This window comes from Lactuca serriola, chromosome 2 (assembly GCF_051521515.1).
Source record: "Lactuca serriola cultivar US96UC23 chromosome 2, Lser_US96UC23_V15, whole genome shotgun sequence".
Classification (NCBI taxonomy): Eukaryota; Viridiplantae; Streptophyta; class Magnoliopsida; order Asterales; family Asteraceae; genus Lactuca; species Lactuca serriola.
The window spans coordinates 9,264,736-9,287,725 of record NC_136409.1 but is presented as its reverse complement, the minus strand read 5'-3'; the positions used below and the strand labels follow the sequence as shown (position 1 = coordinate 9,287,725).

The 22,990-nt window shown below is 33.4% G+C and overlaps 1 long non-coding RNA gene and 1 pseudogene across 4 annotated transcripts; both read left to right on the top strand.

The window, feature by feature from the left end:
* Positions 1-1,007: 1,007 nt before the first annotated feature.
* Positions 1,008-3,985, top strand: LOC145085948 (uncharacterized). Of its 3 annotated transcripts, XR_013700249.1 has the most exons (6): positions 1,008-1,375; positions 2,003-2,060; positions 2,257-2,426; positions 3,184-3,349; positions 3,644-3,691; positions 3,792-3,985. It is a non-coding gene; the product is annotated as an uncharacterized LOC145085948 (long non-coding RNA). The 3 variants fall into 3 exon arrangements; XR_013700248.1 differs by lacking the exon at positions 2,003-2,060 and having other exon boundaries at positions 1,008-1,465; XR_013700247.1 differs by lacking the exon at positions 2,003-2,060 and having other exon boundaries at positions 1,009-1,375.
* A 149-nt stretch (positions 3,986-4,134) lies between these two features.
* LOC145085955 (disease resistance protein At4g27190-like) lies at positions 4,135-22,228 on the top strand (annotated as a pseudogene). Its single transcript, XR_013700252.1, has 3 exons — positions 4,135-4,798; positions 18,494-21,224; positions 21,427-22,228. The product of XR_013700252.1 is annotated as a disease resistance protein At4g27190-like (transcript).
* Positions 22,229-22,990: the final 762 nt, after the last annotated feature.

Genomic DNA, 22,990 nt, shown 5'->3' with positions numbered 1-22,990 from the left:
ACTAAGATGTATAAACTTTGAGAGTTATTCAACCCTTTTCTAACAATTTTTTTTTTTAATAATTTCTAACCATTCGGACCTTAGGATTAAACATCGAAGGTTGGATAACTTAATCCACATTTTTGGTCGCTCCCACCTACATTTTGATGTGGATTTTCACAAAATGAGACATCAACAATAATCGAGTGTGCTTCCTTCCGCTCCAGGATCCAATCTCGTATCTAGTTTACGCATTTGAACTATAATTTATCTTATTTTTCTTGAAAACTTAATTATAATTTACATGGCTTGCAAAAAATTTGGGTCCCTTAAAATGATAGGCTAGAGGTGGTTACCACTATTGTTCACTGTATGGGCCGGGTTTGAATATCATGCAACAACAAGATGCAATCGGCAAAAAATGGTTTGTATATATAAAATACACACAAAATTTAGAGCTTACTAATTCTTTTCATGAAAAATTGTAAACTTGTTAGGCCAACAAACTTGACAAAATATTTATAATATTATGCAACCTAGGAATATAAATGATCAACAACTATAATAGAAAATGAGACGACATGATATAACCGGCCTGAATATTTGAATGATTGAACGATTATGTTTTAGTCTTATATTTGAGAAATTAGGTTTTAGTCTTATATTTGAAAAATTAAATATCTTCATACATTATCTTCCTATTTATCCTTCTATATGCATTTAATATGGATATCGACCACTAAAATTATGTCTTGTAGGTGAAAATCTCTCCAATCGACTTGCAAATTGAACGACAAAATGGTGTAAATAAATAGCGACCCACCAAATTTGGCAGTCTACTATTCACTCCGGCAAAATGAAGATATTAATATTATATGGGATTTTGTAGGTGATATTACCCTTTTTGGCATGAAAACCCATAATGGATTCTGAAGGAACTAGAAAGAAAGACTGTTTTTATTAAAAATAATTATTAAAATATAAAAGTAAGATTATATATATAAGTTTTAGTGGATGGTTGAATTTGAACTTGTATATTAAAATAACACGATTTTAGTGTTTTTATGGAGCTATGGTTGGAGTTGCTCTCAGAAAGCAAATGTAGAAAGTAGCTTGTATTTTGGTGAGGGTTTATTTTGGTTTACTGTAGGAATTTTGGGGACATTTATGCAAAATGGGCAGTGATGGGGACTAATAGGATAAGAACTTTCTAATTTTCACCTCTATCTCCCAAATTCGGTGTTTGTGTGTGCGTAAATGATTTAATTTCGACAAGAAAATCGAATGTAACTTCCAAATTGTAGCAAAAATGAAGATCGAGTATCAAGTTAGAGGCTCGACTGGTTGAGAAATCAGCTAAAAGATGAGGAATCAAGAGTGTGAGACCATTGTTGAGGTAAAATCCGTAACCCTAAATATTGGTACGCCAATATATCAAATTGGGAGTTTTGTTGAATGGAAAAAGTATGCTCAAAACCAGTGTAAGGTAAGTTGTATCTCGTAATTATAGTTACTGATTACAAATGACGATAATTTTTGGGTTGACATAAATATTTGTACCCCTGCCCCTGCCTGGCACTGGCTTAATTAGTGCGAGTAGTTTAGTACATTTATTTTTTAAAAAACAATAGTTTGTATACTTTAGGATTTGACATTTTCTATATACAATAACTCCAAGATGCAGAACAGTATCATTAGGAGTAAACAAAGGAAGTAACGATAAAAGTTGTCATGGCAACTGATCATATTTTATGTTGGGCGTGAACTTTAGTTGTTGGTGTATTTGTGATTGTTGAGGATATCTTGGACCTATTCTTCATAGGTAAGGATACTTATTATTTAGGAGAAGCTGAATGATTTGAGAATTTAATAAAGATATATACCTTTGTTGGGTGAAAAAAGGGTGTGAAGTTTGAACCCTTACCCTATTATCTTGGGTGAAACCATAGAGATCTTATCACTTGGGATTTTGGGGAGGACATATATATGAAATCCTAATTTTTCTTCCTTAATTATGTCCTAGATCAGTAATTCTAGAGGCCACAACTTGAGCATGTGTTTATTCTAGGCAGCAATGTGAGGTGTGTGTCATTATCCTCCCAAATCATGATTATTACTAATTATTATTGCACTTCCATTTCTGACCAAATCCCAACAATCCTCCTAACAACCATCCAAATCATTAACTCTCTAGCTAGCCCCTTTACATGTTTTGAATAAATAAATATTCTCTAGAGATTATGAGACCTCTGACCTCTGTATTATATGATTTTTCAGAAAACAACCCCAACATTTTGGACTACTCCAGTCAGACCTTCATAATATAATGCTGATAGCAAACAAAGTGGTAAATGCAAGATTAGGGAAATTAATGTCCTGATGCTGCAACAAAGCTGGGGTATAGAGTTTATGGGCCATGAACGATACTGTTATAAACCGGGTTCAAGGTAACTGGGATACAAATTGAAGGCATTGATTGTGATTTGGATCTTGATTTTTACTGAAAGGAAATCTTTTAACTCGTTTCACATCTACCAGGGTAACCTAATTTGTCAATCCAAATTATAGGATAAACCTAATTTCTCGTCTTCCTAGCTTGATTAGTCCAACTAAAATTGTTCCATTTAGTGCTATGATTGAGACTCTAAACTTGTGTGAATGCATATGATGATGTCTCTGTTATTCCAATGTTATGTATACGGATCTGGGCATTCATGACTTTTGTACATATGAGAGTGAGACTGTGTTCTTTTTTTTTTTTTTTATGGGTGGAGGATGAAATACATCCATACTACAGAAGGATCATATATGTTAAAGCTTATGTGATCAAATTGTGTCATAGATTCAAAATCTTTAGATTGGTATACTTGGAACTTGCAACAAAAAATGGTTACAAAGCTTCAGGTTGGTAAACACGTGTCATAACAGTTAGCTAGTTCATTGATAGAATTATTTAATTATATTTTGTTAGATTAACTGTAAGATAAACTATCCAAGTAGTATAGATGATTTTAAAATTATGGAATTATCATGTGAATATGAATAGTGATTTTCACATTTAGTAGATTAGAGAGTCAAAATTCAGCCCTAGTGATTTCAATTGTGTCTAAACTTTCCCGTACATTCACATTATTGTAAGTATACTTTCTCTCTTGGAAGCTTCCTTGATATTTTTACTTATGTTCTAATTTTTAATTCTGACAGTTATGGTGGCCAATCTACCATCTGCATGTTTGGTTATTGAATCCGAAGGTACTGGAATCTTGGATTCCATTCCGTTGGGTTTTTGGTTGCCAAATGAACGGAATTTGATTTTGGAGGATTCCTCAAAATCCATGTGTAGGCATATCGATGTTTCGTGGGATGGGTGGTAAGAACTAGGAATGGAATTTCCATATTCGTTTTTTATTGGAAGACCAAATTGCCCTTATAAACCTGTTAAAAATTTGCATTCCAGTTTTTTTAACAAACTGAAAATGGTAAAGGAATGTGATTGAAGAACATGTTAAAAAGGAGGTGGGTTGTTTCGTCTTTTTACTCTCTTTAAATGTAAAGACTTATTGAGGTTTTTTTGGCTCACTATATATGGACAACTTGTTTAGTCTTTTCCCCGATGTCCACTCTATGTGATTTATGTTTCTGAAAACTTTTTATCAAAACACAGGAAACAACGAAGAATAATACTTGGATAGTTATTATATGAAGTTATCAGGTTAAAATCTTGAGGCTACTATATTTTAATTATCATAATTTAAAAATCACAAAATTGTATTTCATGTACAATGATAATAATATATATATATTTATTGTAGTTTTGAAAGCATATTTTATGGTATGAGGTAATTGATATGTGCACAAGACAGCCACACAAATCCATATCATCACACTCCCCAGTCCCCACCTTGTTGTCGGCTACCTCACCACTTGCATGACCACCATCTCTCCCGCACCCCACCCCCGACGACTTGGGGTCTCCTTATTATATCAATAATTTTCTTTAAGTATATATTTGTGTATTGTCATTTTACCTTTTTCTAATATATATATATATATATATATATATATATATATATATATATATATATATATATATATATATAACATGAATTTTAAATGAAATTCAACTATGTTTCATTCTTGCATAAAATATTATTTTGTTAACAATATTTTACTTATAACATTATTAATTCATTAAAGCGTGAATGCATAATTCGTATTAGTTGTTATCAAATCAACTCCAACGTTATGTTTTTGTGTTTAATAGGGAGGGTCACTGCGAATCAAAGTACTTATGTAAAAGCAAGGAAATACAAAAAATTTACTCAGAAACAAAATTTATTTCGTTTAAGTGAGATAATAATGTGAAAAAAACTTCTTTCATTTTTCTGATTAGATTATGAGAACTAGGAGATTTAACTTAAGTGATATATAGCATTTAAAAAAGATGGCATTATTAATTTTGGAACTCCTCATAATGATAAAACTGACTTTTGAATGGTTATGTTTCATATACAAAATGAGTGGCTATGCTTTCCTTCTTCCAAAAGCAGTTATCGTGCTATACTACACCTACAAATTTTAGGAGTACTATTCATATCAAAATATTTGATAAGTAATTCTATAAATATGTATTTAACCCTCTAAAGAAAATACTAAGCTTGGACCATCTCAGAATTACAATCATACCCTTCCCCTCACAAAAGATTAGTATATATCATGCCATTTGACATTAATTTCTTTTTCACGATTCAAAGTTTTATTCTCAAAAAATTCGAGTTCTCATATTTGTAGGGAAGATCAGAAGAGACCGTTCACACAGGTACTCTTTCATTTATTGATTCACAAGATTCGGGGGTGATTGTTGGAATTCTAAGTCTTGGGGTCCAAGCAATCTAATTTATGGAAAGTTTAGTTTATGGCAAGTTGGTCATAAGTTTCATAGTCTAATACAAGTTGGTATGTTAGGCTATATATACCTATCTATAATCGAGTTTATGATTATGAGAATAGATTGTAAAACATCGGTTTTGAGTTAGTTTCCGATTAATCAAAGAGTTATTTTGGTTATTTGTTTTGCATTCTTGTTTTCAAAACTTTAATTGGTATCAGAGCGAGGTTAAGACGGTGCCGGTTTGAGAGTCGGTTTTAAGAAAACTGTAGTCTTTCATTGCGGGGCAGACACAGCGGAAATTGGGTTCGGTTTAAGGGGGTGTGGATTGTTTTTGAGCGCGAGTTGAAGCATCTCAATAGCAGCTCCGATTTCTCTTGATCGGGCTTGTTCTACAGTAGAGAGAGAGAGAGAGAGAGAGAGAGAGAGAGAGAGAGAGAGACTAACCGGAGGCACATAATAAATGAACGTGAAGACATAAAGCGGGTAGCTTTGATTCGGCTCGTTTTGCGGATGATGGAAGAAGCACAACCGGTCACATTTTCTACTATGGGTCATCACCAATTACATGGTGTTCACAAAAGCAAGACACCGTTGCTTTATCATCTTGTGAAGCTGAGTTCATGGCAGCCACTGCGAGTGCATGTCAAGCAATATGGCTTCAAGATTTGCTTGGGGAAATCATGAACAAAGCACAAGAGAAAGTTATTCTTAAAGTAGATAACAAGTCGGCTATCGAACTAACTAAGAATCCCGTTTTTCATGGAAGGAGTAAGCACATTCACACAAGATTTCATTTCATTCGTAATTGTGTCGAAAGGGAACTAGTGGAGGTGGAATACATTCCCGGTGAAGAACAAAGGGCAGATATTCTTACGAAACCATTAGCTCGAACCAAGTTCAAGGAAATGCGGAGCTTGATCGGGGTTGAAGAATTCTCTAGAAGGACTTAGAGATTCGGGGGTGATTGTTGGAATCCTAAGTCTTGGGGTCCAAGCAATCTAATTTATGGAAATTTTAGTTTATGGCAAGTTGGTCATAAGTTTCATAGTCTAATACAAGTTGGTATGTTAGGCTATATATACCTATCTATAATCGAGTTTATGATTATGAGAATAGATTGTAAAACATCGGTTTTGAGTTAGTTTCCGATTAATCAAAGAGTTATTTTGGTTATTTGTTTTGCATTCTTGTTTTCAAAACTTTAATTCATATATGTTATTGTTTTGCTTGCTTAATGGTTTCGTCAGCTAATTTAAATTACTTCACTTTCTTCCATGGATTTTTTAAATATTGGTTTTGTGAAAGAACAATTGGTGACGGAAAGAAACATGGGAGTCTTTTTTAAAGTAAACCTAGATACTTATGTTGTAAGGGTATATGCTAAAATGAACTATGCCATTCACCGTTGCCTTTTCTTTTACTTTTAATTTTTTGAATCTAAGTTTTCATATGTGTCGGGATGTGTGACAAAAATTGGCATTAGAAAGGTAAAGTATGTACATAAATAGATTAATTAGTGAATGTCCTTTGATATCATTATTTTTATTCTCATAAAAAACATATAGATAAAACATGAATTGTTGTTTGTTAGTGTAGCAACTTCGAATAAATAATGTTAGTAATCAAGATTCCCTTGATTCCAATTGATGTGTTATTTATATGCACTAGTTTTTTATTTACATTTCCTAGTCTATCGCATTTAAACCACACTTTGCAGGCAATGAAACCTGATGATCGAGTATAGAATAGTTTTTATAAACAAGGGTGTCGAACATAAAGGGAACGATTGTGAATTAATATTATAATATTTGATTATAGGTTATACTAAATAAACAAAAGTGATAAAAGAGGGGTTTTTTATTATTAAACTTCAAATATATCAGCAACCAAGCTAACTAGATAAATTGATTGGAAACGAATCACTTCAGGTACTCAAGTTTAGATTGAATTACTTCTCAAAATCATGATTAATTTTGTTAATAGTGCAATGAATTTATTTGTTGGTTACCGAATTTTTTTGTGACTAGTTATCATGATCAGATTTTCTAGTACTGATAATTAATGAATAACTAACGCAATGATCATGCAATTAGTGAACACGTAGTTAATTTAATATATTTGGAATATGAAAGATATGATCTAGTGATTTCTAATCAATGGTCATGACAATTAATCAAAGCATATCATGGATGATCAATCAAACACAATTAATAACCAAACTAATAAAATCCAAAATAATTGAAATCAACACATAAAATCGAGTTTCATCTACTATAAACGAAAGCAACAGGTTTTAACACCTGAATTCAGAAAGTAAAAACATAAATAGAAATAGTTAGAATGCTAATCATGGCCAGAACATCAAACCGAATGATTCATATCATGAATTAGCTCTCGAATCCTTTAGATCTTCACTCTATATCAGCTTAACGGCCCTCTGGCCGCCTTTTAGACCCTCAAAACGGCTCCTTGGGGGTTTATAATTGCAGGAATCGATCTAGGGTTGAAGATATATCATTAGGGGTAATTTTTGTTTCTATTTATAGCTTTTAACGTCGCCATGGTGTGGTGATAGTTTACCACGTCGTGGTAGATTGTTTCTTCCCGTCCCCGAAAATTTTCTGATGCACCACGTCGTGGTGACTGGGAATCAACATTTTCTCAAAACACGAAAGTTGTTCGAAATTTTGTCTAGTTTTCAAAACATTTTGAATCTCGTTAATCGGAGTTACGAGTCATGAGATATGCCTAAAACACTGACGAGGGGTCAAGCTGACAACAACATCTTTTTTGCGTCTTTTTAGCTCCTTTCTCCCTCTTTTGCATTACAACTCTCATGTTAATTGCAACTGAACATTTCAAAGTATATTAAATATTATATATCTTAAAATATAACATTTTTACTCAAATACATTAGGATAATTAGAGATGGCAACAGGGGCGGGGAACACAGGGGACCCCAATCCCCATTCCCATCCTCGAATTATCATTCTAATCTCCATTCTCATCCCCATCCCCATCGGGGAATATAAATAAACCCTCATCCCCACCCCCAATGGGGACCGGGGATCCCCAACGGGGAATTATAGATTTCTTTTCATCTTTTAATATGAAAACTTTTTCGTAAAGAAAAACTCTAAGTTTCAGTTTTTCTAGCATAAGTTTAAAGATTTTCCAAAATATAAAATTATCCTTAGATTGCATAGAAAATATAAACAACTTTTCTACAAATTTAAATAAATACATGAAAATCAAGTAGAAAAAGTTATCAGAGTGATTTGAGGTAAAATAGATAAATCAAATAGAAAAAAAAAATTCTACACGAGTTTAAGTTAGATAAAAGAAAAAAAATATAATTTCAACCAAGTAATTACTAATGAGTTAGGTTGCTTGGATCAAATTTTATGTATTGTAAATTTTATAATAAATATATGTTTTGTATTATTTTTATATATTAATATCTATCGAGGCCGGGTTCAGGGTCGGGGATTAGGGGTATCCCCATTTCCATCCCCACTCTTTTATTCGGGGATTCCCCATCCCCGGTCAACTTGGGGATTCCCCAATCAAAACGGGTGCGAGTTTCGGGTTCCCCATTGGGTATGAGGCATTTTGTCATCCCTAAGGATAATGACATAAAATATATAGTTAAATATGACCATATCACTAACTATTTTCTAACCAAACAAGCTCACTAAAAACTCATGTTGCTTTGAGTCTAAGTGGTTTATATTTGTGGTTTTACATTTAATTTTTCCTGTATGAATGTGAAAATAGACTACTGATTTTGTGTTTTATTGAGTTGATTTCCAATGTTACTAAGTTAATATGTTGATTATTTGGATTCAATATAATAATTTTTTTTTTTGTTTTGGCTCATTGTTTTTTCTAAGTGTTATGTATTTAGTTTTACAAAACAATAAATACAATGAAAATAAAGATAACATCTTTAAAACAACAAATATAATAAAAATAAAGATAAATTGCAACCTTTGGGTGATCCATGTCGGACTCTTCCCAAAGCTTATAATGTGGGGTTAAACCGTAGAACATTGACAATATTTTTGGTTTCCCATGGTTCCTAGACCTTTTAATGATATTTTGTACATGGACTATTAAGCATCTACCACAACACAATACAAAGACATTTTTTAACATAACTAATTAATGAGAATCTATTTAACAGATCGTCACCAATGCCCTTAGTCTTGGAAACAAAAATGATATAAAGTATTTTGCATCAAAAGTAGAACATAATTTCATGTTCTAAACTAAACTTGAAAACTGAAAAATGGTCTAATGGACACACGCGTGCGCGCGCGCGCGCGCGCACACACACACACACACACATATATATATATATATATATATATATATATATATATATATATATATATATATATATATATATGAATAGGACTTACTTTTATCCACACTATGAATCTGAACTATATATATACTTCAGTTTTTAGCATTGACAACGTGAATCTTAGCTAAATTTTTGGAAGTTTTTTACATCCGTGAGAATATCTATTTAAAGAGTACCAAAAATTATGAATTATGATATATTTATTTTATTTTTTTCGATAAATAATAAGCTTAAATATTAAAAAAACTACAAAACAAAGTGGGTTTTTTTTTTGAAGAAAAAAAAAAGCTCACTTTTTTGTATATCAATATAGATATCTATGGAAAGATGATCAAAAAAATATGAATTTGTATATCTTCGGTTTTTTTCGATAAAAGATTAGTCATAAAATAAAAAAAAAGCGAAAAAAATTGGGCTTTTTTTATGATACGGTGAATGCATGTCCTGTTGGGTTTTGAACATTCTAACACTCCTATGGTGTACATGCAACCCTATAAACATTGGATCTATATTTTCTCTATTATACATGCAAATAAGAACTTTCCTAGGCTTTAATCCGAACTAGCATACTATGAGACAACTATACTACAAAGACTAGTTAGATGACATACCTTTTGGTGTAGCTTGATGTCTTCAAGCTTTAAGAGCATAGCCCCAATAGTGTGGAAGCCTCAAGTGGAATCACAAATCACCAAAACACCTTGGAAGACTTTGAGAATAAGAATACTTTGGTTCTCTCTAGTGAAATTGGCTAGCCCTTTTTTGTGTACCCATACTAGTGCCAATTTCACCAACCAATGACATCTTTATATAGTATGGAGACTAGGGTTAAACCCATGACCTTTCATTTCATATGATCCATAGGTTAAACACCCCATGGACTATCCATGAAAGCTTAGCCCAACCTAAATGAACTTGGCCCATTCCATATATATAAGAGTCCATATTTAATTAGTTCATTTTGATCATTTAATTAATTATAAATTAATACTTGATCAATACTAATTAAGTAATATGATTATATATTAATATATTAGAACTTATAATATATTAATATAAATCATAAATATACTATTCTCAAAAAACTATCCATATAAATTGTGTCGGTGAAGTGCAACAGAAATGGACCATTCCGGGTCGGGTCAAGTACATACCAAATATAGTTATGGACTTAGACATTAATCCGACATGTCCACCCTAAGTAGTGAAAACCTATGGATAAGATTGGTTCCTTGGTTCCATTGTTTAAAATAGTTCCTTATTGAACTTTAAGCTCATTAACTAATTCACTTCAACACCAAATTCAATTTGAACCTCATTGAAAACATGCCTACAAAACCCAAAAATCATTGCAGCCATGACAATTGACATGTTCAAAGTCGCTTCCTCTATGCTGAAAATAAAAGATTTCATAGGATTTACCAACATCTACTGATTAGAGTTTAAAAGCATCTGATTTTGAGGAAAAAAAAGCGACAAACAAAAAAACAAAACCAATAACCTCTATAACAAGTCAATTAGAGCATTAGTTATGGGCCCTGTTGAGGTGGTGTTATAACACCTTATACACCAAGGGAGAAATGGTGTTCATGGTGTTATGACCATGTTACGAGGAGGTTAAGAGGAGAAAAATAGAGAGAGAAGAAATGTGCAGCCAATCAATGTTCCCGTTTCAATATGCCATAACGCCAACAAGATATGTCATAACACCAAGGGGGAATTGGTGTTCATGGTGTTATGACCATGTTATGAAATGCCACATCAGCAAAAATACCACTTCTCGTTGCCCATGCCATATGCTCTTATACATTTCAAAATAAAACAGAGACAAGAAAAAGAAAACCACATACGATTTCCGCATTTCAAACATTATAATATCAAATTTTCAAGCATTATCATCACATTACCACCGGATCATATTTTTAAGCAAAAGAAAACCACATATGATTTCATCATTTCAAGAATTCCAAACATCACCACATCATATTCCAACATCATGAAAAACAAATCATTTCAGCATCAAGATCGTCATCAAATTTCAGAAAAAAAAAAGTTAGCTCTTATACTCGAATTTCACAGGGAAAAAAGAAATTCTTGAACTTATATTCGATTTTCAGAACAAGAAAAAAAGAAAAACTTTACCTAATATAGCTGATGCTCGATTTTCAGAACCTTGATGCTACTAATAACATGTTTTATCAAAATTTCTTCATACATCAACACTTAAAACCCAATCCAAATCTTTTAGGGTTTGAAAGGTTACCTTCATAATGATCAATCACACACAATAACTTGATTAGGGAGTTGTTCCTTGTTAACTCCGGCCAACCCAACAATCCTCCGCTCCATACGCCACCTATTACCATCTGAACATCACCACATCCCTAATGCCTTTAGTCGCATCTGCTATCTGCTATCTACAGCCCTCCCAAATTTCGATCTTCCTCTTTGTCGTGCTCTCTTTCTTTCTCCTCTTATTGTTCCTCTGACTGAAATTGACGAACACACATGGAGGTTATAGATCGGAGAGGGAGGCACATGAAGGTTGTAGATCAAAAAGGGAAGCATACGGAGCTTTTCAATTGGAGATGAGTGAGAGGGAGAAGGGGAGTGCGACAGTGGCAGTGTACGACGAGGGTAGACGGAAGTCCGACGAGGTGTAAGGAGAGGATCGATGTTCATTGATGGCTGCAAGAAAAGAAGATAAGAGAGCTTTTCAAAAGTCATGAAATTGTATCTTTTTGTGACTTTTGACATTTTAAAAGGTAAAAAGCATTCCAAAGTCAACAAATTTCATCCAAACATTTTTTAAAACAAATTTTTAACTTTTACTTATTAAAGAACTTTTATAAAAAATGATTTTTGGCTTTAAAAAGGAATCTCAAACACCCCCATAATATATTTCATTAAATTAAAATTAGTACAAACATAATATTTTACGTTTAAGTGAATTATTTATAAGAATATTCTACTTATCTTACTAATTTAAGACTTCACCTTCTAATATCACAACTACAAGACATGAAATAGTTTTTTTTTGAGAATGTGAAAATTAAATGTTATTAATGGTTCTAATCATTAATAGAGAATATATTTGAAAAAATATGAAATCAAAACTATCAAACAATAATAAAATTTAATTTTATGAGATTATAATTAATGCATGTTGTTGAAATGATATGTTTGATTAGTTTAAGCTTTAAACTCTTATTTTTCTTGGGAATCCACAATGTTTCAAAATTTGGATTAGAGATATAAAACCTAGTGTATGAACTTATTATATGGTCTAATTTATATGATTAGAAGCTATATAAAAATGTTATTTTATAACGTTAATAAAAATATAAACACCAATATTGTGAAATTAAAAAAGGTTTAAAACTTTGTGAAAAATACATTAGATTTTTCAAATTTCAACATAACACTCATTGGGTAGTAAGAAATGATATAATGTTGAAGACATATTTGATTAAAAATGTAGGGTTAAACATAAATATCTTTATTTATAATTTATATAGGATGTATTTTGAATGGGGTATTTTTTTTATAGTTCATAAATGTTATATTTGGAAGAATTTTCAAAAAGTTTCATACACTCGTTGAAAAAGCTAGGCTGAGTAGTTTGATTTTACTGAAATCGTCCATATAGTTTGGTTAAAATTACACGTTTGGTCACTAATTTTATTTGTGCACTTGGATCGTCCATGAAGTTTGATTTTGTTGCGTTTTTTATCCCTTACATACACAAAGTTAGGGATCAAACATGCAATTTTAACCAAACAATAAGGACGAAAAACACAAAAAAATAAAACCACAATGACGATCCGAATGAAAAAATAAAGTTAAGGACCAAATATGTAATTTTGACCAAACCATAGGGACGATTTCCATAGTTTACTTTATAAACTATTTTGTTGGCTTATCAAATATAACAACAAAAAGCTTTAAAAAAATTTTAATTAAAAAATGGCGTTGGCAAATTAAACATCCTTAATGTAACCAATCTTATGAATATTTCAACCCCAAAAATACATACAAAACTATCATCAATACGACATAACTAAGGGGGAAACATCCTAACCAACTTGTACGACTTATATGATGACCACTATATTTTTAAAAGTTTATTAAACGATTCTATATTATTTTAATTTGCTAAAAATATGAAAGTATATTGCTACAAAAGTGTAATTATATTTTAAAAAATGGACCATTAACTTAGGTCATTGCTTAAAATTGCTTTTATTATTTGGCTATAAATTGTAATAAAAAAACAACTTGCCTAAGTTCACATATTAAAATTAGAAAGGTTTAAAACAAAAACGAGAAAGAAAGAAATATAACTTAGAATTATTATTGCGAACAGGGTTAAAATGTGGGTGATTTTAGATCACTTTGTTAGTTAAGTGTAACTAGAATTTACTCTAGTTTCAAATAAGAGCAAAAGCATACTCTAAGTGTATACTTGTATATTACGAGTTTGAAAGTGAGTACAACTAAATATGGAGTCGAGACCCATTTCTTGCGGGGTCCAAGGGGTAGAGCCCTTGATGGTGGAAAAACATGTTTAGAAGCGGTGAGTTAGTGTAAAAGTTGGAACTTACACCAAGACTAATAGTTGCAAACTTGAAGTTGTGGTGTTGGGGTGCGAACTTGTTGTGCCTGGGTGCACAACTATTGTGTGTAAAGTTGTAACTTTTGGTTCACAGATTTGTGGTCAAATGAACCCGCATACCTATTACATGTGGACTAGCTGACACTATGGAAGTTACAGAAAAACAATTATAACCTCATCATTACTGCAAATAGTTTATGAATCTATTAGAAAAACAGTTATAACTCATGACTACAAATGACTTCCTAAAATAGTGTGACAACCCAAGTTTGTTCCGTTACATTTCCCCGTTACCGTTAACGGAATATTCCATTTTTGTAAAAAGTTCCGTTAATTAGAGGTCGCCAATTAAATAAATATTTCATTTATTTATGTCGTTAAGTCGTGATAAGAGAAATAAAAACTCAGATTACACATTTCCATTTAGTTGAAAAAGTTAGTTTTTATTATTACGACCACTAAATCGGGTGCGACCAAAAGCCCCGTTAAATGACAGTATCGGGTAGAATATCACTGAGCTCCAACTCCCACCCATATTTAAGGGGGAGTAAACTCCATTTGAGCTTTTCCACCCTCTCTCTCTATACTCTCTCTCTAGACTCGTTTTGGACCCGAATCCGCAACCAAACGCTTCCAAATCGTAAGTCCACTTACCCTAGCTTGTTCTAAACATTATGACTCGTGATTATAGCTTAGAATTTGACCATTTAAGCTGTTGAGAAGGAGTTCACAGCCTAAGATCCTCCTTAGGCCGTAAACACCTTATTTGAGGCCAAAAAGACCCAAACTTCTCCCTAAAAGCTTGGAAATAAATTGAGGATTTATCCTAGGAGTGTTTGCTCATTTAAAACAATCAAATTAAGGCATAAAAGAGGGTTTACGGCCCAAGCACATGCTTAGGCCGTAAACACCTCTAATCCATGCTAAAATGCCCCCAAAAACACTCCTAAACCACCCTTAGGCTTCATACCTAATTTAGGGACTTGGTATTTAGGGTTTAGATCATTCAAACACAAAGATTTGAGGGGTTAAAAGGAGTTTATGGCCCAGACATATGTCAAGGCTGTAAACACCCCCAATCATGCCAAAATGTTAGTTTTAATTCCCCTAAATGACCTTACACTTCATTATAAATTACTAGGAGGGTATTAGGGGCTTGAAACTTCAATAAACCCATGATATAGGAGTTCACGGCCGTGAACTCCCTTAGGGATGGTTCATAGGCCGTAAACTCCATAATGGAGCCCTTAAAGACCTTAAACTCATTCATACCTTTAAGTTTTGGACCTAGAAAAATCCCACGAACAAGATTGAGCCTTTAAAACACACTAGAACCCCTCGCCATGAGTTTACGGCCGTAAACTCATGGGGAGTTGTCCCTGGGCTGTAAACTAAGTGTAGAGAGTTTACTCTCGGAGAGCAAACTCCATTCCTAAGCCATTTGAGCCCTTAGTTGTTACCCGGGACACCCCAAACACTTAACCAAAGTGTTTTCCGCTCTTTAGGGTGCGTATACTTGTTTAATTAGTATTATATGTACTAATTGTATGTAAACATATGTTATCATATGTTAAATAGGTCACTAAGTGTGTCGAAGTCTTTACTTGACACCGAGCACCCAACTGGCACCCCCGTCGGATCCACTTACACCAGGTGAGTTCATACCCCTGAATGAACCTTTTAAATGTGTTTACATGTTTTATACGGGGGAATACAAGTTAAACATGCCAGTTATCATATCAATCACATGTGATTGATAACCCGCATGCACAAGGATTTACCACACTGTACACTGTTTTACCGAGTAGGATACTATAAATGGTTTTCAAAAAGGTTTTCATTTGTTCAAATTCTTACTTATACTGCTTTATCAAAGTTTCACTTCAAACTGATTTATGAAAGGTTTCCAAAGAATTTCTAAAGGTTTTAAATCAAACTTATTTCACAAAGGAATACCAAATCGTGATTTTCTTAATATATAAAGGTTTTCCAAAGTTTACGTCTATGTTTTTATACTTCTACTTGGTTAAGATACCACTGTGTTATTTATGTTTAGATAACGTTTCCACTTTGTGATACACTTATACCTGATGAACGCTTATACTTGTTCACACTCTTACTTAGTGATACGTTTCTACTTCACTTATACTTGATATCGCTTCTACTTCACTTATACTCGATACGCTCCTACTCCACTTGATGTTGCTTCTACTTCATGATACGCTTATACCTGTTAGACACTCCTACTTCACTTGTTGAACGCTCTTACTCCACTTGTTAGACACTCCTACTTCACTTGTTGAATGCGCTTACTTCACTCGTTAGACACTCTTACTTCACAAGAATCACTCCTACTTGTTACACACTCAGTCGTAGTTAGATGTATGTCTGTGCTTGTATAAGTACATATAAATAATGATTGAAAGACTTAGGAAGGCTCGTCCACCCTATTTCCTTTTCTTCATTGAGATGTGGTCTGGTGGGATCGGATGGCCATCCGAAGGTCGTTTGATTCATTAGTTATATATTATGTGTACGAGTATGGACGTACAGGTATGCTCTAGTTAGTCCAGTTATGAGTCTCTACCTCTAGTTCAACACTTACATTAGAAACACACTACCCACTAATTGGAAGTCTCTACCCACTATTTGGGATGCATCTTCAGGACACGGCCTTCTCTGTCGTCTAGTTGGTAACCAGAGTCTCCTGTAGGGAGAGCGGACATTGTGTGTATAGATCTATATAGGATTGACACCCCCTCACCCTGACTGCTAGCTACAGTCCATGGCCTACCAAGCCAAGGGGTGACAAATGTCATATTTTATAGACGCTTGTAGGGCGTCTGGTACTCTAGTGTCGGTTAGTATGGTTACGAGTATCCCAGGTTGCCTTATAATTCATGGCCTTAAGGTAACGGTATCTTACCAGTAATTTACATTGTATGCTAGGAACCCACTTTCAGAGTCACACTGTTTTTAGACCTTACTAGCTGTATCTTTCATTTGATACTGTCTGGGGTCTGTATCCTCTGTTTTAGACCTTACTACCTGTATCTTTCATTTGATACTGTCTGGGGTCTGTATCCTCTGTTTTAGACCTTACTAGCTGTATCTTTCATTTGATACTGTCTGGGGTCTGTATCCTCTGTTTTAGACCTTACTAGCTGTATCTTTCATTTGATACTGTCTGGGGTTTGTATCCTCTGTTTTAGACCTTACTAGTTGTATCTTTCATTTGATATTGTCTGGGGTCTGTATCCTCTGTTTTAGACCTTATTAGCTGTATCTTTCATTTGATATTGTCTGGGGTCTGCATTCTCTATTTTAGACCTTACTAGTTGTATCTTTCATTTGATACTGTCTGGGATCTGTATTCTTTGTTTTTAGACCTTGCTAGCTGTACCTTTCATTTGGTACTTTATGGGGTCTGTGTCTCCTTTTGTTAGACTGAGCCAGTTGTGTCGTTCGTTCGATACTCTCCTGGAGTCTATGATTCCTTTGCCTTAGTCAGCAGTCCTCACTGCTGAGGCATATGTTATTTCCCTGATTTCTCTTGCTTTCTTTAATAATCAAATTCTGTATTTTGATGATGATAGCGATTAAGGGAAAACTACTTTCTACCACCTAACTCCGTCCAGTCTTGGTAGAAGACTGCTTTTATTAAAGAAAATATAGGATTTTCTGGAAAAGACACTAATGTAATGAATACTCTAAAACTACCACTTTTATTAAAGTTATTTGGATAAAATGACACTAAATACTTATGAACTCACCAGCATTTGTAAAAATGTTGATACTCGTTTTTCAAATAACTTGTATTCTCAGGTCAGCATTAGACAGGTACATCCCCAGAGCTGTCGGTGAAGATAGCTTAGTACCATGTTGTTCTTATTATATTTGCTTGTATTACCTTGATGTATTGTAAAGTAAACCATGTAAAGCTATTACTATTAATGCAATGTTTTGTTGTACTTTGATTACTATAATGCATGTGTTGTGATACTTGACATGACGTCATCCACCCCAGAACGTTTCCGCCGTTCCGGTTTTGGGGTGTGACAGATTGGTATCAGAGCATTGTTTATAGTGAGCTAAGTATATCAATTCATAAAAGATATACAGCCTATAAATACAAAAGGGATAAAACACTCTGACCAAGAATTATACTTTAAAATATAACCATATTTTACCAAAGTATAAGAACATCAAGAACCTAAACATTCGAACAAAATTATCACAAGGAGAACAATAATAAAAGTCTTCGGATGTTGAGCACTACAGTCAAACCTGGGCAGTTATGTAATCGTACACTGGAATAAATGTAACCTGATCAACTACATTTGAGGATTCATTTTAGTAAAATCATTTGATATCAGGTTTCTTATAATATATCATATATTTTTTTCGTTTTTCGTTTTTCGGTAGCACAGGGATCAACGAATAATCTTATTTTTCAATCTTGAAATGGATGCTCTCTTGTTGGGTTTGATTGGTTCGATACATCAGTTGGTTCGATGTTGGGCTTGCTAAAGTAATTTCTATTAATTTTGCTTTGATTGTGAACCCTAGTACTTTCTCTGATTCACGTATCAAGTTGCATTGAATTCACTTTCTAATTTGGTTGCTTTTATATGTGTAGGGGCAACTAAAAGTAAAAATACTGAGCAATGTCGATTGTTGGTTCTGTTGTGGACCCAATATTGGGGATTGCTGGTGCCATTATTAACCCAATTGCTCAGACGGCCTTGGTTCCCGTCACTGACCACATGGGCTATATGATTTCTTGCAAAAAACATGTAAGGGGTATGAGGACCAAAATGACAGAGTTGAATGCTGCAAGAATCAGTGTAGAAGACCACATTAGCCGAAACAAAAGAAATAATCTTCAGATTCCAACTCAAATTAAGGATTGGTTGGACGATGTAGAAGAGATCAAAGCAAATGTGGAAAACTTTCCAAGCGATGTCATCAGTTGTTGTAGTCTCAGGATCAGGCACAAGCTTGGACAGAAAGCCTTCAAGATAACTGAGCAGATCGAAAGTCTAACGAGACAAAACTCGCTGATTATCTGGACTGATGAACCTGTTCCCCTGGGAAGAGTTGGTTCCATGATTGCATCCACCTCTGCAGCATCAAGTGATCATCACGATGTCTTCCCTTCAAGAGAGCAAATTTTTAGGAAAGCACTAGAAGCACTTGAACCCGTCCAAAAATCCCACATGATAGCCTTATGGGGGATGGGCGGAGTGGGGAAGACCACGATGATGAAGAAGCTGAAGGAGGTTGTGGAACAAAAGAAAACGTTCAATATTATTGTTCAAGTGGTCATAGGAGAGAAGACAAACCCTATTGCTATTCAGCAAGCTGTAGCAGATTACCTCTCTATAGAGCTGAAAGAAAACACTAAAGAAGCAAGAGCTGATAAGCTTCGTAAATGGTTCGAAGCCGATGAAGGAAAGAATAAGTTCCTTGTAATACTTGACGATGTATGGCAGTTTGTCGATCTTGAAGATATTGGTTTAAGTCCTCTACCAAATAAAGATGTCAACTTCAAGGTCTTGTTGACGTCACGAGATTCACATGTTTGCACTCTGATGGGAGCTGAAGCCAATTCAATTCTTAATATAAAAGTTTTAAAAGATGTAGAAGGACAAAGTTTGTTCCGCCAATTTGCTAAAAATGCGGGTGATGATGACCTGGATCCTGCTTTCAATAGGATAGCAGATAGTATTGCAAGTAGATGTTAAGGTTTGCCCATTGCCATCAAAACCATTGCCTTAAGTCTTAAAGGTAGAAGCAAGCCTGCGTGGGACCATGCGCTTTCTCGTTTGGAGAACCATAAGATTGGTAGTGAAGAAGTTGTGCGTGAAGTTTTTAAAATTGGCTACGACAATCTCCAAGATGAGGTAACTAAATCTATTTTTTTACTTTGTGCTTTATTTCCTGAAGATTTTGATATTCCTACTGAGGAGTTGGTGAGGTATGGGTGGGGCTTGAAATTATTTATAGAAGCAAAAGCTATAAGAGAAGCAAGAAACAGGCTCAACACCTGCACTGAGCGGCTTAAGGAGACAAATTTGCTATTTGGAAGTGATGACTTTGGGTGCGTCAAGATGCACGATGTGGTGCGTGATTTTGTTTTGCATATGTTTTCAGAAGTCGAGCATGCTTCAATTGTCAACCATGGTAACATGTCAGAGTGGCCAGAGAAAAATGATACCAGCAACTCTTGTAAAAGAATTTCATTAACATGCAAGGGTATGTCTAAGTTTCCTAAAGACCTCAACTATCCAAACCTTTCGATTTTGAAACTTATGCATGGAGGTAAGTCGTTGAGATTTCCTGAAAACTTTTATGGAATGATGGAAAAGGTTCAGGTAATATCATATGATAAATTGATGTATCCATTGCTTCCCGCATCACTTGAATACTCCACCAACCTTCGAGTGCTTCATCTCCATGAATGTTCATTAAGGATGTTTGATTGCTCTTCAATTGGTAATCTTCTTAACATGGAAGTGCTCAGCTTTGCTAATTCTGGCATTGAATGGTTACCATCTACAATTGGAAATTTGAAGAAGCTAAGGCTACTAGATTTGACAAATTGTAGAGGTCTTCGTATAGATAATGGTGTATTAAAAAATTTGGTCAAGCTTGAAGAGCTTTATACGTTAGTTGGTGGTCGAAATAGAAAAGCCATTAGCTTCACTGATGAAAACTGCAATGAAATGGCCAAAGGGTTAAAAAAGCTTTCGGCATTAGAATTTCAGTTCTTTGGAAACAGTGCCCAACCAAAGAACATATCCTTTGAGAATCTTGAACGATTCAAGATCTCAGTGGGATGTTCTTTACATGGAGATTTCAGTAAAAGCAGGCACTCATACGAAAACACGTTGAAGTTGGTCATTAACAAAGGCGAACTATTAGAATCACGAATGAATGAGTTATTTGAGAAAACAGAGGTGCTTTATTTAAGTGTGGGGGATATGAATGATCTTTCAAATGTTGAGGTGAAGTCCTCTTCGGTCTACAATTTAAGAGTCCTTGTCGTTTCAGAGTGTGCAAAGCTGAAACACCTCTTCACACTTGGTGTTGCAAACACTTTGTCAAAGCTTGAGCATCTTGAAGTCTACAAATGCGATAATATGGAAGAACTCATACATATCGGGGGTAGTGAAGGAGATACGATTACATTCCCCAAGCTGAAGCTTTTATCTTTGCATGGGCTGCCGAACCTATTGGGTTTGTGTCTTAATGTCAACACAATTGAGCTACCAGAACTTGTGGAGATGAAACTTTACAGCATTCCGGGTTTCACAAGAATTTATCCGCGAAACAAGCTGGAAACATCTAGTTTGTTGAAGGAAGAGGTACATATATATGGTTTATGTTAATACATTTTAAAGAATCTTTTCAACTAAGAGTTTCAGAAAATATATATATATATATATATATATATATATATATATATATATATATATATATATATATATATATATATATATATATGTAATTTGATTGTATGATGTGTTAGTGTTTGGATGTGGCTATTAAAGGATGATTATTTAGCAGGTTGTGATTCCTAAGTTGGATAAACTTGAAATTTATGACATGGAGAATTTAAAGGAAATATGGCCTAGTGAGCTTAGTAGAGGTGAGAAAGTGAAGTTGAGAGAGATTAAAGTGAGAAATTGTGATAAACTTGTGAATCTATTTCCGCATAATCCCATGTCTCTGCTGCATCATCTTGAAGAGCTTATAGTCAAGAAATGTGGTTCCATTGAAGAGTTGTTCAACATCAACTTGGATTGTGCCGGTGTAATTGGAGAAGAAGACAACAACAGCAGCTTAAGAAACATCAAAGTGGAGAATTTAGTGAAGCTAAGAGAGGTGTGGAGGATAAAAGGTGCAGATAACTCTCGTCCCCTCGTCCGTGGCTTTGAAGCTGTTGAAAGCATAAGTATTTTGGGATGTAAGAGGTTTAGAAATATATTCACACCTATCACCGCCAATTTTGATCTGGTGGCACTTTTGGAGATTTCAATTGATTGTAGACGAAATGATGAATCGGACGAGAGTAACCAAGAGGTATGGATTTCAATTTCACTCTCTTACTTAATTAATGATTAAGCCCTTGCTTTTTTAATAAAAAAGGTACAAACCATTTCTTGACGAAATGTTGCAATACAAGTCATGTATAAGAGTGACTAACTTTTTTTTATTTATAAAATAACTACAAAACATGTTTTTTTTTCATTATAGATCATGTGTAAATGTGACTAATTTTTTTCATCACCAAACTTTTGTTGATAAATCATTAGAAATGTCACTAATTACTTTTTAGTATTTATAAAATAAACACAAAACATGTTTTTTCATTATAGATCATGTATAAATCATTAGAAATATCACTAATTACTTTTTAGTAAATAATAACAAATTTAATAAATTATCAACTAAAAATGTCATTCCCTATAAATAATAATAATAATAATAATAATAATAATAATAATAATAATAATAATAATAATAATAATAATAATAAAACTTTTTAGTTCGAAAAAGCCCGTATTTTGAAATAACTAAAATGAAAATATTTGACATTCACTGAGAGCAATTTTTTTTCTAAACAAGATTGTAAATAATTAAAACTAAAAAGATTTTTATATCTGTTATACAAAATTAAAATTTGAAATTAAGTTTATAATTCTTGTATCACAAAGGGATATATAGTAAAATATTATTTTTTTGCAGTCATGTATAGTTGTATCTATAAATGATTTGTTGTGGTAGGAGTGGAAACCACTCAATCTAGTAGACCAACTGTCACATTAGCTTTACATCTGTTTATCTTTCTCCTCTTTTTTTCATCTTTTCAAACCCATAACAAATAAAAATAACATCTTTTCCAACACACTCAACTCACTGTCACATTATTATTTTTAATTTAATTAAATTAGAAAATATAAAACTAAATAAAACATAACATTTTTTAATTAAAAAGCATTAATACAAATAAAAATACACGATAAAAAAAAACATAATTAGAAAAAAAAAACATAATAAAAAAAAGACAGCGGCATTAAAAATAAAAAAGCGACAATTAAAATTAAATAATAATCAAGAAAATTTTAAA